Source organism: Balaenoptera musculus, chromosome 3, assembly GCF_009873245.2.
Source record: "Balaenoptera musculus isolate JJ_BM4_2016_0621 chromosome 3, mBalMus1.pri.v3, whole genome shotgun sequence".
NCBI classification, from domain to species: domain Eukaryota; kingdom Metazoa; phylum Chordata; class Mammalia; order Artiodactyla; family Balaenopteridae; genus Balaenoptera; species Balaenoptera musculus.
In genome coordinates this window covers 127,687,248-127,702,782 of record NC_045787.1, presented here as the reverse complement: position 1 = coordinate 127,702,782, position 15,535 = coordinate 127,687,248, and the positions used below count along the sequence as shown (strand labels likewise).

At 35.2% G+C, this 15,535-nt stretch overlaps 1 pseudogene; it reads left to right on the top strand.

Moving 5' to 3' along the window:
• LOC118892546 overlaps window positions 1-9,135 on the top strand; it is a 48,168-nt pseudogene extending 39,033 nt beyond the window's left edge.
• Window positions 9,136-15,535: the final 6,400 nt, after the last annotated feature.

The window sequence follows — 15,535 nt, the reverse complement described above, 5'->3', positions numbered from 1 at the left end:
AAGAAAATTCCCATTTTGTCATATTCACAACATAAACCAAGAAATTCCTAGGTTAAAGTGGAGAAGTAACCAACAATTATGGAATAGATTTCTTTTCATTAATTCTAATAATTACTGAGCACGTAGAACCAGACACTGTTTTGTCCTGATAGAGCTTTTGTTATTCTAGTTTATGAGACAGATATAAAGTAAGATACAGAAGTAAAATGTGCAATAAATAGATAATGTTGGGTGCTAAGGACACAAAATAGAGCATAGAGAGCAAATGAAGAGTGCTCTAAAGAGGATTAAAATTTTACATAGAAGGCCAAGGAAGGCATTACTGAGATGGTGATGGTTGAGGAAAGACCTGAAAGGACAGAGAGTGAGCCATGCAGACGTCTAGGGGAAGAACACTCTAGACAGAGGAAATGGCAAGTATAAATGCCTTGGGACAGGAACTGGCCTGGTGTGTCCAATGAACAGAAAGCCAAGTAGAGATGACACCCTGAGGATGGGGTGCCTTCCTTGAGGAGGCATTCTACTCTTAAACCAATAGTCATTTTATGTAGGCTCATTCCAAACAGATCACTTGAGGAATAACAACGTCGACTAAATTAACATTAAAATACCATTCTGTTCAACAGGTTAAAAAGCACTTTTATAGCTATAGCAGAATTCGGAATCACAGTTTTTCTGTGAAAGAGGGAAAAAAGAAAGCAGTAAATATTCTAGCAACCAAGGAATGAAATTAGAAGTGAGCCTTCTCACTCTCACTCTCAGGGACCAGTAGGAGAATATGTGCTTCCTATATCCACAACTTTAGGCTCTGTGGTTCTAGAGGTGCTGATTCTCAGAGGGGGACACTTCCAGCAGTAGACATAGTAAGAAAGCCATTAAATTTAAAGCAAAGGTGCCACTTGATTACTTTAAGGTTCTGTGTCAATTGACCAACAGCCACAGAAAAAAAGTTTTCATACTGTCAGGAAGAATTAATCCTGATGGGTTAAGGGAGGCAGGAAGGAATCTGACACCCAGATAGTCTACTGGGGCATCTCTTGATAGTCTCATGTTCAATTTTAACTCTAAATGGGAAAGTAGAGTAATCACTGCCTGATAAGGGCTTATTAACCAGGGGGCTCAGACCTCTTAGGGATGAGGGTCTGGATCATCCAACACCTGAGAAGTACTGGCTGAAAGAGAATTGTCTAGAATGGGCTGTAGAGAAGGGAGATGATGAGAATCAGTCACAGCCTCAGGACTGAAAGCAGCAGCTCTGGAGTTCATCCCACTAACCCTCCTCTTGAAAATTTCCCCAGGAAATTTGAACCTAGAATCCTGGAGAAGATGTGGTTGGATGGAATGAACATGTGAGAAGCAAGTGGTTATGAGCAAGGCAAGAAGTAGACTATACAAGACATTGCAATGCTCTGCCTGGACCGCTTTCCTGGGCTGTCCAGGACCCAGACCCCAGACTCTCTGAGGCAGCAGCTGATGGTTCACTCTGTCCCTCTTTCCTGGAGAACTGTTCTCCATTGACAAACGTGACCTTGTCCAGGAAATTATGCACACACCCCCTTCTGGGGGTAGCTCACAGCCAGTGACTACCTTACATGTGGTACCAAAGGCTGTCCCCTTTGCCTTAAAGTGGGACAACTCTACAGGGCAGTTTATGTTCCAGAGATTCCCCTCATCCCCATAGAGCAGAGATTAGACTTTATCTGAGAGCACATTGTCGCTCTTCTTCTTCACCTTTCCTTATCCTGCTTCACTCCCTCCCTCATAAGTTTGCCCCTGAATCCCTGTCTGAAGCTCTGTTTCTATAAAACTCATCCTGAGACACAGTAGTAGTATAAACAATTTGGGGGAGTGGGGTCTTATATAGATGAAATCAGGGAACAGGCAGTCCCAGGCTGGTACGGCAGCTCCCAAGTCATCAGAGACTCAGGCTCCTTCTGTCTTCTCCCCTTTCATCGTCAGCTCATGGCTACTGCCATCACATCCACATTGCAGGGAGAAGAGAAAAAGAAGGGATACCAGCATAATAGTACACCTCACCGTGCTTAGTCCTGACTCAATGCTCTCATGGAGGGACTATCCAGTGACTTTTGTCCATGCCAGTGGCCGCCCCGACCCCTGTCTGTAAGAGACACTGGGAAATGCTGAAGTTTGGCTGGGCACGATGGCACACCCAGGATCAAAGTCTGTTAGAAAGGAAGAAGGAAGGGCAGAGATTCTAGCAGTCTCTGCTACAGGTCCTGACTATTACAGCTGGGCTTGAAAAGGGGATCCAAACCTTCTAAAACAGGAATCTCTCATAGACCACCTCACCAGAGGCAAAACTGAGCAAGAAGTATGTGAAGAAGCATAGATATATCTATGCTTCTTTGAAGTAAAGTAGTAACAATACACAAGTTATTCAGGGGCAGTCTGGGGCCTATTCACATGTTCACATATCCAAATCTTTAGAGAACCCTGGGGGATACAGAGTGGGTGGACATTTTTTGATCCTGAATCCTTCCTTTAGAAGACACATTTTCTCCCTCTCTGGTTATATGCTCTAGTCTATGAGTAGAAGTTGCAGTACCAAGGCTTAACAAAAATGCCCAGAGCTCCATAGAGCTTATAGTTCATTTATGGTGCAACTTCTAAATGTTTAGATTCATCTGTGTAACAACCAATTATCATATCAGTGAAATCTCTGAAAGAATTATCAGAACCAGTTTACATCTTCCAAATCACTCAATGGGGGAAATAATCACATTAAAGTTCTGCTGAACCATACAAAACAAAAATGTTAATTCCAAACTTTTTTTTTTCCCCCAAAGGTATATTAAACCTTAAGGAAAATAATTGCTGAAGAGCCTTAACATATAAAAACTTTTTCTAAAAAACTTCCTTGCCATTTCTCAAATTTGGGAATCTTCTGTCTCCTATAATTCCACCTTGTTGGGTCCTAATAATGTGTTCATTCCAAAGAGATCACTTAAAGAATAGTCACATTGGCTATAATTCCATTATAAAATCATTTAATTCAGCAAGCAAAATCACTTTTATAACTAAATCACAATATTTTTGTGAAATAGAAAAAATGGAATATAATTAATTTTTTTTAGAACTAAAGGTAAAGTTAACAATTAAGTGACTTGGTAGAGGTCAGATAAATCAGAAAACTAAAACTTCTTGGTTCCTATTTCCATGCTCTGGCCAACAAGATACATCGTCTTTTCCTTTCCTTTTTATTTTCACCTTACTCTAGGTGGAAGAATCTGCAATGGTCCTCCAGGGTCCATTTTTCCTTTCCTCCTTCTAGTAATAGAACATCCTGAATTTTCACCAGAAATATGGCTGCCCAGACTGAGGTGATATTTCCCATCTCCCTGATAGCTAGGTGTAGCACTCAATAATTTTGGAAGTGATATGCAAAACCTCCAATCATGTTCTTAGAGATAAAGCTGCTTTCCCTGCATGTTCTTCATTCCCCACACTGCTGGCTGGGATATGAGGATTGTAGAAATCCTGGAAGCCTGTGCTCAAGACCATAGAGCAATGTTACTAGCCTCAGACCACTCACCTCTGAACTTTTACGTGCTATAGAAGGAAACTTCCGTTTTATCTAAGCCACTGTATTGGATGATCCCCTTTTCCAGCTCCAGATTTCGGTCAATTAGGAGCCTCACTTTAAGGCTGATTTAAAATGAAATGAGTTCAGAAGAGAGGAACGGGACAGCAAGGTAACTGGAAATCATGTCCCAAGAGAGACTATTTGAAAGACATGGGAATACATAACTTGAGGAAGAAAAGAAAAGGAGATACCAGTGGGATTTCTCTTCATATTCTTTAAGGATCATCATGTAAGAAAATTATCACACTTGTTCCCACATATTTACATGTAAATATCAATAAATAAAGTTACTTTGCAGAAGCCCAACAGGAACAAATTTCAGCCTCATTAAAGGATGAGCTTTCTCATAATCACAATAACCAAAAGACAAGCAGAAATACCCTGGGTACTAATGAGTCCCCTGTCACTGGAGGTACGCAAGGAAAACTTGACGTGGGAAAATATAGAATACAAGTTGAGGATTCTGACTGAACTAAGTCCTAATTCTTGCTCTGATAATTATCCATTGTTGTTTCTTAATATTTATGAGCTAAGTCTTCATTTGCAAAATGGGGTTACTCTTAATATTTATCTAACAGGGTTGTAAATAACAAAAGAGAAAATACATGTGACTGTCCAGTGAAGATGCTAGATAACCCTATTTGGTGGGCATATTAAAGTAGGGTTTAATCATTAGAAAGAGTGAAGAATGGTCATGATAAACAGTCCTGCAATTCTGTGATTCTGAAATATTTATTTCCCTTTCAGCAGCGTATAAGCATGTTGCTTAATGAAAAAGCTTGGCTAACAAATAAAGTAAGCAAATCATTTCTCCCTCTGTGAGTACCAGATGTTTCATGAATAATTAAATTGAGTGGCCCTCACTCACTCCCACCTCCCATTCCACACCCACAGGAAGCTCAGAACACTGAAGCATCCTTGTTGGATGGGAGCATTGTAACTCCTGGACAACCCAGAAGTTCTGCCAGAAAAGTTTTCCTATTTAGACTATTATCTGGTCCAAAACTTTGAGAGAGTAAGGGGTATCTGTGAGGCAAGAAGTATCTGTGACACAGAGGAAATAACTAATACTTGCAAGTCAAGATAGGTGAGTTCTGGTCTAATGACTGACACTCTCTGACTTTCAGATCTTGAACACATTGGTACCTCTTTAGAATTTGTATCCATGTCTAAAAGACAAGGGGGCTGGGAAAGATAAGCTAAGGATCCTTCCAGGTTCAGAATCCTATTATTTTAATTCAAAGAAGTAAAACAACCCTCTCATTAGAAGCCTGGATCACTCCTACAAGTTCCAAAGCTACTGAAGCCCAGGGTATAGGATCTAGAATAATATCCTGAGGAATTCAGAATGTATAACACTGTCATTTGACATGGATAGTAAAGTTTTGTGTGCAGATAGAAATAATCTCTTTTCACAAAAGCAATGCAGCCATGAGTAAGTTATCAGGGCCTTTAAATCTCAGAAGAGTTATATTCTAGGGTGGGGACAAGGCTGTGTTCATACAGAACCAAGAGATGCCAGATGATCTCTACTGGGTACTATGGAGAGTGGTTAAGACTATGGCATCTAGAGTGACTCAAACCTGAGTTTAAATCCAAGCCATGCTACACACATTTTTGGTTACTTTGAAGGAGTCATTTCCAGGCCTCACATTCTTTCCTTGAAAAAAACCCCATCCCATTGTTTCCATTTTTTTATCATTGACAATTAAATGAGTAATAATTATAAAATTCTTAGCACTTTGCCTGGCAATTTACCCACTGGACTCATACCTGTTTGAGGGTAGGGACTATGGTTATCTTATTCCACAATATATTCAGAAGATAGTCCTTATATGGTACATAATAAGTGCTTAAGAAAATTTCATATAAATGATGCCACATGCCCAAAGGTCTGCTGAGCTGTCCAGCATGAAGAAAACTTCCTGACCCTCTTCTCCAATTACTCGATCTCTCTTTTGACCAGTAGATCAACAAGAAAGACAGTAGCACTGTTCTTATCCTACCTCTTTTCTTCGACATCTCACTTTATGTAGTTTAACCATATTTATTGCATATGCATGGCCACTGGGCCCCAAACGAGTGCAAACTGACATCAATGTTCTTGGTCATATTCAAAGTTTCCTGTCTTATGATCATGGAATTTTAGGATCTTGATTTGTTTTGCGGGGATGGGGGGTGGTTAAGTAGATTCTTCATTTTATTTGGATACTGATAGAATTTAGCAGAGGTCATATCAACCAGATATGTACTAAAAACCTATAAGAAATTTGATAAGTCTTTAGAATTAGGACATAGGCTCTCTAGATACTATCACCTCTGTTCTTAGTACACTCAGTTTGTAGATATATTTTCTACCCGCCAATCACTATGAGATTTTTATGCTGGTTTACAGAGCTGGAATTTTACACAAGCCAATTTAGACACATTTCTGCCTTGGGAATCAAGACAGTTATAACCATAATACCAAAAGATTACTTTTTAAATAATCAACATCATCATTATAATTATTTGGCCAACAAAAAGGGACACTTTCAAAGTAGGAGACTTTTATAGCCAGGATATTATTAAATATGAATCCCAAAAAGATAATTTCATAGACGAATGAACAATGTGTTCTACTAAAAAATAGCAATTTGTTGACAAATTCTGCACATAAATAATGGACATTATGCAAACTAATTTGGCTTTGCTGTTTCCAAAATCTTTTTGCTAAACTTCAGAATTTGTTTTATATCATTGAAAATATTGACAAAGTCTATTTCTTTTATTTTTTCCAAAATAGAATTGAAATTGTATATATTATTTTTAGTTCCTATAAAATTGTACTTGTACTGATAGCTAACATTAAGGCCAATTCCTTTAGTGAAAATACAGAAATACTTTCTTATCATCTTGACCTATGTATGCTACTCAGTGTAACAGCCATTAGTCATTTGTAACCACTGGGCACTTGACATGTGGCTAGCAAAACCAAGGAACTGAATTTTGAATTTTATTTTTTTTGTTTGTTTGGTTGGGTTTTTTATAGTTGATTTACAATATTATATTAGTTTCAGGTGCACAGCATACTGATTTAGTATTTTTACACATTCTACTCAATTAAAAGTTATTATGAGATAGTGACTATAATTCCCTGTGCTATGCAATATATCCTCATGGTTTATCTATTTTACACATAGTAGTTTATATTTAATTTTCAAACTTTCTAATATAATTTTAAAGGTTACTTTCCATTTAGTTATTACAAAATATTGGCTATATTCCCTGTACTGTATAATACATCCCTGTAGCCTATCTTATACACAATAGTTTGTACCTCTGACTCCCCCATCCCTGTATTGCCCCTCCCCACCCCGACTGGTAACCACTAGTCTGTTCTCCATATTTGTGGGTCTGCTTCTATTTTGTTATATTCATTACTTTGTTGTTTTTTTGATTCAACTTATAAGTGATATCATACAGTATTTGTCTTTCTGTCTGACTTATTTCACTTAGCATAATGCCCTCAAGTCCATCCATGTTGCTGTAAATGGCAAAATCTCATTCTTTTTTATGGCTGAGAGGTATTCCACATCTTTTTTATCCATTCCTCTGTCGATGGACACTTAGACTGCTTCCAGATCTTGGCAATTGTAAATAATGCTGCTATGAACATTGAGGTGCATGTATCTTTTCAAATTGGTGTTTTTGTTTTTTTCAGATATATGCCCAGGAGTGGGATTGCTGGGTCATATGGTAGTTCTATTTTTAGTTTTTTGAGGAACCTCCATACCATTTTCCACAGGGGCTGCGCCAATGTACATTCCCACCAACAGTGCACAATTTCATTTTATTGCTGTCAATTTATAAACTAAAGCAATGTAAAATATTTTCCATTTAACCTAACTTTATGATTTCAGTAATACTACATTCCTCTTTAACTCTCATAAATTTAGCATTTGTATGGAGCTGTACTGAAAGTATAAACGCACCAGATTTCAAAGACTTAGTAAAGAAAAATAGAAAATATCTTACTATTAATTTTATGTTGATTATTTGCTGAAATGGTAATGTTTGGATATGTTGGGTTAAATAAAATAGAGTACTAAAATTATATTTCCCTATTTCTTTTTACTTTTTTTATGTGACTACTAGAAAAATTTTAATTATGAAGGTAGTTAATATTATATTTCTACAGAACAGTACTGATCTTGCAAGTTGAAAATATCTACCTATTCAAATGCTACTTCCTGTAATGGTAGTGATGCTTATATGTTACTAACTCTGTCACATCTAACATTTGTAAACACTGGACAAAATAGGTCTGGAGGGCAACAAAAAGCAGGGAAAGAAAAAACAAAAAAGGAGGGAAGTTGGTCCTTGACAGAAGGAAACTTCCCTGGATAAGATTCACATTTATTAAACTTCGTACCTGTGGGCATTTTCTAATGTGCAGGGAATTGGATGGAGAAAATATGAGCAGAATTATCATAGTCATAATGAATTAAGAAATCAGATGATGGAGTTTAGGGCTGCCAGAGCAGCTAGAAAGTGAAGGGGAAAATCTAGGAAAGGAGGAAATCCTTAAATCTGCATAAAAATACCAATCAAAAAAAAAATACCAATCAAATCCTTGGCTTACTTGTGAACAACTGCCTGGGAAATACCAAGATTCACAGTATGAAACATTAGCTGTAACAATGTTTCACTCAGAATATGCAGCATAAAATAATAAATTAGTAGACTCACAAAGAAACAAGAAAATTTAATCCTGAGTCAAGAGAAAAAGCAGTCAATTGTTACTGAGCCTGAAATATTCAAGATGTTGGAATTAGCAGGCAAGGACTTGAAAACATCTATTAAATCTATGTTTCAGACTATAAAGGATAATATATCATAATGAATGAAAAGAAAGTAAAACTAGGCAGAAAAATGAAAACTGAATGAAAGAATAAAATAAAAATTTTAGAACTGAAAAGTAAAATATTTGAAATAAAAATTTCCTTGAAAAGTCTCTAGAAACAGACTGGAGATAGCAGAAAGGATGGATATGCGAAATTGAAGATAGATTATCTTCTAAATATTATCTTCTGAGGATAGAATATCAATATGTTATCCAATGTGAAGAATGGAGAAAATAAAGATTAAAACTAAATGAACAGAACTTCTAAGACTCAAGTGAAAATATCAAGTGATATGAAATATATGTAATGGCATCCATACAGATAACACAACTAAAACATTTGTGAACATTCCTAAAACCCGCTGGCTTTTTTGAAAGTCACATGGCAAACACCACCTCCACAAAATGACATAGTAGAAGAAGGGCAAGGATTCTGTACATGCCCAGGGCAAATGACATTATGACAGGAAGCAGAGTGACTGTGGTGGGCTAAGATTTTCTAGAAAAAGTCTAGAACTCCAAAGGAGATTGTGCTGAGACTTGAATGCACTGAGACTGCAGATCCAAGATAATGTGCGCTATTAAGAGATGCAAGCATTGTGAGCTGGGAGGAGATGAGAGAAAGGGACAAGCGATCTACTTCTAGCTTCATCTTTTGTTTCAGTATGAAGACAATAATATAAATATATATTTTAATATTATAAAGCAATATAATATATATGGTAGAGAGAGAAGAGATAAAACAAGACAGAAAAAAAGAAAGAGGGGGAGTGGAAGTAGTCGAATATTCCTTAAACTTGGTGGGGGGGAAACAAATGTGCAGATCCAAGAAGCTCATCAAATCCCAGTTACGATAATTACCAAGAAAAACAAACTTAGGCATATTATAGTCCAATTTCTGAAAACCAAAAATAAGCAGATCATGAAACCAGACAGAGGAAAAAAACTACATATAGGGAACATTATAGTCTCCTGTCAATAAAAATGACAACTGATACTGAAAACAAAAGAGGCTAGAAGACTACGGAATGATGATTAAACTGCTAAAAGAAAAACTCTTTTACCCAGAATCCTATGTCCGGTGAAAATAACCTTAAAATGAGGGCAAAACAAATACATTTTCAGGTAAATAATAAGTGCAAGAATTCATTGGCAGCAGACCAGCACTTTACGAAATGCTAAAGCATGTTATTCAAACTTAAAGAAAATGATGATAGATTGGGATTCTATAAGCTAATGCAGAGCATAGAAAGTCATAAATATAATGGGTAAATACCTAGAGGGCATTATGCTAAGTAAAATAAGTCAGACAGAGAAAGACAAATACTGTATGATATGATTTATATGTGCAATCTAAAAATTACCACAAACTAGTGAATATAACAAAAAAGAAACAGACTCACAGAAAACAAACTAGTGGTTACCAGTGGGGAGAAGGAAGAGGGGAGGGGCAACATAGGGGTAGGGGATTAAGAGGTATGAACTATTATGTTTAAAATAAGCTACAAGGCTATATTGTACAACACAGGGGATATAGCCAATATTTTATAATAACTATAAATGGAGTACAACCTTTAAAATTGTGAATTTCTATATTGTACCCTGTAACATATAATATTGTACATCAACTATACCTCAATAAAATAAAAATAAATAAAGATACTAGGGAATGAGGGGAAAAAATGCATATTATAATCTCTAGGACAATCAACAAAACAAAGTATAGTTAAAAAGCCAATAAAATGGACTACTAAAACTATGTGATAAAACTAAAATATGGCATGAAAGAAGATATAGGGAAACCACAAATAAATAAACAAGCCAGCCAATCTGAATAAAAACAAATAGAAAAATGATAGACTTAAAGCTAACAGATTAATAACTACATTATACAAAAATGGATTGAATACTTCAATTAAAAGTGAAAGATGACTGGACTGCAAATAAAAAGCCAGAACTATATGCTTTCTAAAAATGATGGCATTTAAATTTAAGGTAAAGATAACCTAAAAGTAAAAGAATGAAAGATGATTTATCATATATATAATAAACATAATAAAACTGGAGCAACTTATATTAACAGTAAATAGAATTTAAGGCAAGGATTATTATAAGAGATAATAAAGAAGATTTCATAATGACAAAACTGTTAGTTTTTCAGGAATACAACAATCAGAAATGTATGTGCCTATTAAGAGATCTTTGAAAAACATCAAGCAAAATTGAAAGACCTAAAGGGAGAAACAGACAAATCTAAAATACTTGTTAGCATCTTTAACATTCCTCTCTGAGTAACTTACAGACGATCCAGAAAAAAAAAAAAAAAAATCAGTAAGAACATAGAAAATAGGAGCATTATTAACCACCTTGACCTAGATAACATTTACAGAGCACTACACTCAGCAAATAGCAATTATAAGAATACACATTCTTTTCAAGTGTACATAGAATGTTCAAAAAATACAGACTATATGCTGAGCCATTAAAAAAATTCTCAAAATGTTTTAAAAGATTGTTATATTAGGGTCTGTATTCTTTGCCCACAGAGGAATTAAATCAGAAATCAATTTAAAAAATCTATAAAACCCTATATATTTGGAAATTAAACAGTATACATAGAAGGAATGCATGGATCAAAGACATTACAGGGATATTAAAAAGTATTTCAAACTGAGTGACAGTGAAAACACAACACATAGAAACATGTTGAATGTGGTTAAAACAGTAGTTAGTGAGAAATGTATAGCCTTAAATGCTTATTTTAGAAAGGGAGATATATTTTTAATCAACAATCTGCTTCCATCCTAAGAAGCTAAGCAAATTAAATCCATCATAAGTAGAAGGAAATGCTATAGATAAGAGCTGAAATAAGTGAGATAAAAAAACAAATAGATAAAATTAAAGCCCAAAGCCATTTCTTTGAAAAGATTAATAAAAATGATCAGCTCCTCACAAAAACGATATGAAAAAAATAAAAGAGAGAGCGATAAAGCACAATTATCAACATCAGGAATGAAAGAGGGAACATCACTACAAATCCAATTGCTGTTAGAAAGGATAATAAGAATACAGTGTTAAGTGGAGAAAAAAAATCCAAGTGCAAAAAAAAGAAGCTACAGGCTACCTTTACTTAAGAAAGAAGGGAAAATAAAACTTGTAGAAATCTCCTCATTTGCACAAGAAGAAACATAGAAAGGATAAACTAAAAAGAGATTGGTTACCTATGGTATACGTTTAGGGGGAAAGGGATGGCAAAATGGGAACGGGACAAAAGGAATGGCAGAGGTAGGAGGACTGACACTTTCAAGTATAAATTTTGTATAGTCTGAGCTATTAAAACATATTTTTTTAATATACATAAAAATATAAATAAAATCAACAAGGATGGGGGGAGAATAAAGTGAAATAGAAACAGAAACAGAAGAACATAACTAATTCAAATGAATACCATAATCACAATGAAGAAAACAAATGAACCATTCCAAGTTAACTTTTGAATACTTTACTTTTGCTCTATACCCTCAAGCTGAAAACAAGAACAGTAAACAAAGGTTAAACTCTAGGCAATAGATGCGTTTTTCAGTTTTAGCAAAACTAAATTGACCAAATTTAGCATTACAAAATACAAATATTATATATACTCTAGGATTGACGAAATAGGTATGTATATTTTGGATAATGAGACTCAAGTTTCTCAATGTCAAAGAAGAGAATTACAAATGTGGAAAGGGGGAAGGCTAGAGAGAAACTTATAACATTGGAAGTATCAGTATGAAGTCATAGTTCTAGATATAGATGTGTATATGTCTATGTACATACATACACATATCTATGTAGTTCTTATCTCAGTCTACTTAGGGGACTTACAAGCAATGACACCCAGTAACATGTCATGTCCAGATCATGGTTTCTAAATATGATTCTCAACAGTTCCTTGGAAAAAGACTGACTCCAGGGCTGGGGCAGACCAAGCGACATATAAATCTGGAGACTTCCAGTAAGAAAGTGCTCAAAAAAAGATTAGTATACATCAAAGGACACAGACACAGTTGAAAGTGAGTCCGCATGGCCAACACTAGGAATATTTTAGCAAAAATAAATTATATCAACAGATTTTGTCCAATAAATAAGAATCCAAGAGACCATTACATAAATGAGAAAATTAAATGGGAGATATGCAAAAACCCTTCCTACAGGATAATGCCAACTAAAATGTAGAAGGGAATGATAATATTAAAAAGTCACCATTTGTTAATTACCATAGTAATAATTGTTTCTGGCTAGAACTATTGATTGATGCTAAAACGAATAGGTGAGTGTTTAATGAGAAACTGGTTATTTTAATAGTCTCCAAGTATTAATACTTTTCCAATTACGAAGGGCAAAGTGGAAACTTTATGGTGGAAAAAACTTGTAGACATCAGCAAAGCCTGACAACACCATAAAAAATTCCAATAGATATCATATGCCTACTGATTTGATTTACTGGAAAGGACACAACATTTCTGAGATATTCTTTTTTTTTTAATTTATTTTATTTTATCTTTGGCTGTGTTGGGTCTTTGTTGTTGTGTGCGGGCTTTCTCTAGTTGTGGCGAGCAGGGAGTACTCTTCATTGTGGTGTGTGGGCTTCTCCTTGTGGTGGCTTCTCTTGTTGCAGAGCATGGGCTCTAGGTGCACAGGCTTCAGTAGTTGTTGCACGCAGTCTCAGTAGTTGTGGCTCATGGGCTCTACAGCACAGGCTCAGTAGTTGTGATGCACAGGCTTAGTTGCTCCACAGCATGTGGGATCTTCCCGGACCAGGGCTCAAACCCATGTCCCCTGCCTTGGCAGGCAGATTCTTAACCACTGCACTACCAGGGAAGTCCAGTTTTTGAGATATTCTTGACAGAAACTCGTAACTCAAATCTCGTAATAAAATCATTTTTATGAAGACAGAAACTGAAGGACATTCTACAAAAACCTCAAGGTTATGAGAGAAAAAGACTGAGAAACTATCAGATTAAAGAAGACTGAAGAGACTTGACAATTAAATGAAATGTGGATTGGAAATTGGAACAGAGATCTTTTGTTTTTTGTTAATTTTTTTTCCTTTTGCTAGGAAGGATATTTAGTGACACAATTGGTAAAATTTGAATGAGGTCTGTATATTGGGTAATAGTATTGTACCAATGTTAATTTCCTGATTTTGAAAATTGTATTGTGGTTATAAAAGAATATCTTTGTTTTTAGGAAATACATACTGATGTGTTTAGGGGTAAAGGGTTATTACATCTGTAATTTACTCAGTACACAGTAATGAGTTCAGAAATTTGTATTTGTGTTACATTATATATTTATTACATTTTATAAATATACATGTATAAAAAGGGAGCAAAAGAGAAAACAAAGCGTATATATTAAAATGTTAACATTTAAGGAATATAATGAAAGGGTATGCAGATATTATTTGTATTATTTTTGTGACTGTCATTTAAGTCTGAAATTCAAAATAAAAAGTTCAAAAAGGATAATAAAGGAACATAAGAAAAATTATGTTAATAAATTTAATGAAAAAATGCACTGGACAAATTCCTTGAAATTTTTTTTTTTTCCTTGAAATTTTTAACTGATAAAATACACAGAAGAGTCTAAAAATCTGAAGAGCCCTTTGTCTAGTAAAAAAATCAAACTGACTATTAAAAACTTTCTTCAAAGGAAATTCTAGGTCCAAATAGTATAGGTGATAGGTGAACACTATCAAACATTCAAGGAAAAAATGATACTGATCTTACATAAATTTGTTTATGAAATAGAAGGGAAAGAACATGTCCCAGCTCATTTTATGAAGCCAGTATACACTGATGCAAAAATCAAACCAAGGCATTAAAGAAACAAGTATTAGAAACAAGCATCTCTTATGATCATAGATAAGAATATCTTTCATAACATATTAGCAAATTGTAATCTTGTTTTTAGGAAATGGACACTCAAGTATTTAGAGGTGAGCAGGCATGATGTCTGCAAATTACTCTCAAATGGTTTAAAAATATATGCACATCTCCTCTATCTCCATGTGGACAGAGATAGTGATAAAGCAAGTGCAGCAAAATGCAAATTGGTGAATCTGAATAAAGGGCATACAAAAGTTTCTTGTACTTTGCTTACAACTCTTATGCCATTTCACATTTTAATGATGTAAAAGGTTGCAAAAAATCTATTTACTTTCACAGCTTAATAATGTGTATTTTACTTACCTATGTCACAGATTGCTTTGGGAATACAGAATACTATATAAAGACACCCTAATTAAACGCAATTTAAAAAAATATCTAATAATATTATTTCATAACATACACCAATATCCTTTGTAGTCCGTATTTCATATCACTTTTCTCTCTCTAGAATCAGGTCCTGATTTTCAGAAAGAACAGTTAAATACAGTTATGGTATCGGCCACCATATCCAATCACTCATTAATTCCTATCCCATTCTCTCTTTTAAATATTTCTAGTGTTTGTCCCTCCTGCCAGTCTTTGTGGCCACTGCCAATGTTGTATCCTTGAGGCCCTTCCTGATGTATTTAGTCAACTCCTAACTACCTCTCATCCAGCTCCACTGTCAAACCATTCTTCACACAGCCAAAGGAATTATCTTTTATTCTATTAAATTCCATGCTTCCTTGGATCAAAATCTAACAATAACTCAACATTACTGAGGTTAGAATCCATGCCCCTTAGAATTTTGAATGAGATCTTAGGATTCAACCTCATTACTGCTGAAGTCTACCTCCTTGATAGGCAGAAATCTAAGATGATCCATAGTGATTCATACCCTTGTATAATCTTCTCCCCTTGAGTGTTCGCAGGATCTGTAAATTGCTTCTAACCACAGAAATATAGCAAAAGTAATGAGACACCACTACTGAGATATTGCTATATTACATGGTAAAGGTGAAGGGATTTTGCAGATGTAATTATGGTCCCAAAACAGTTGATTGGGAATTCATCAAAAGGGAGATAATCCTGGGTGAGTCTAAATTAATCAAGTGGGAGCCCTTTCAAAAG